Here is a 1,374-nt window from a genome sequence, read left to right as displayed (position 1 = left end):
TGAGATAGGGTCTCACTATGTAGTTGAGACTGACCTGGAACTCACTATGTAGCCCAGGCTGGCCTCAAACTCATGCAATCTTCTTGCCTCAGCCTCCTCAGTGCTGGGATTGCAGATGTGCACCACCATGCCCAGTAAAACCCTGGTTTGGTGGTGCTTGCCTGTAATCCCCGCACTGGGGAGGCTGGGGCTGAAGGACTGTAGCAAGTTCTCTGCCCCCTGGGCTATGTAGCAAGTTCAAGGACAGCATGTACTGCCTAGTGAGATCCTGTCTCAAAAAGAATTCTGTCTTGGCTCTGGAATGCAGTAGAGGCTGCAGGTGTGAAGCCTGTGTCTGCCACACCGCCCACACTAACTACTTGGCCTCCTACTTTCTGGTGGCCCTAGGCAGCAACCCTTCCCCCAGCACTGAGGACATCAAGCAGATGCTGGATGGCATGGAGATCAAGGCAGACCATGACCTGCTTAGTAAGGTCATCAGTGAGCTGAATGAGAAAAACACTGAAGATGTACTGGAACTGCCCAAGGCACTGGCAAGCTTGCCAGGGTGATGCTGGCGGGGCTGTGGGTGCTCTGCCCCCCTGGCTCTGCAGCTCCTGCTGCTGGCTGTGCCCCAGCTGCAGCATAGGAGAAGAAAGAAAAGGCAGAGTCTGATGGGTCAGATAGTGACATGGGGTTTGACTGGTTGGGTTAAATTCCTCCCCTCTGTAAATAAACCCATTTAATGTACCTTTTAAATATCCTAAATAAGCTGGTGTGGTGGCGCACACCTGTAATCCCAGCCCTCGAGAGGCTGAGGCAGGAGGATTGCTATGAGTTCGAGACCAGACTGGGCTACATAGTGACCTCCAGGGCAGTCTGAACTACATAGTGAGACTCTGTCTCAAAAATAAATATTGGGGCCTGGGATTTAGCTCAGTGGTTCGGTGGCCTGCCTTGCAAGCTCAAGGACCTGAGTTCGATCTCTGGTACCCCCCCCAAAAAAAATTAAAATAAAAAAAATATCCTAAATAAATAAATAATTGGATAGTCTTAGCATTGACGGGGACTGAGGTAAGAGGGTCACAAGTTTGAGCCCAACCCGGGCAACTTGTCTCAAAATAAAAAATAAAAGGGGTTGGGGATATAGTTCCATGCTAGAGCGCCCCTGGGTTCAATCCTCATTACTGAAAAAAATTTGTTTTTAAATTGGAGCTAGCAACCATGGCACAGGCCTGCAGCCCCAGCACCCTGGGAAGCTGAAGCAGAAAGATCACAAATTCAAGACTGGTCTGGAAAATCTAATGACTTAGTGAGACCCTGTCTCAAAAATTTAAAAATAGGGCCGGGGATTTAGCTCAGTGGTTCCACCGTCTGCCTCGAAAGCGCAAGGTC

The 1,374-nt window shown here is 49.8% G+C and overlaps 1 pseudogene; it reads left to right on the top strand.

Annotated features, from left to right (window-relative positions):
• The first annotated feature begins 248 nt into the window (after nt 1-248).
• Nucleotides 249-694, top strand: LOC104862834 (annotated as a pseudogene).
• Nucleotides 695-1,374: the final 680 nt, after the last annotated feature.

The sequence above is a fragment of the Fukomys damarensis genome, unplaced genomic scaffold (assembly GCF_012274545.1).
Source record: "Fukomys damarensis isolate Sample0158 unplaced genomic scaffold, DMR_v1.0_HiC HiC_scaffold_17, whole genome shotgun sequence".
NCBI classification, from domain to species: Eukaryota; Metazoa; Chordata; class Mammalia; order Rodentia; family Bathyergidae; genus Fukomys; species Fukomys damarensis.
This window is presented reverse-complemented; position numbering and strand designations above follow the sequence as displayed.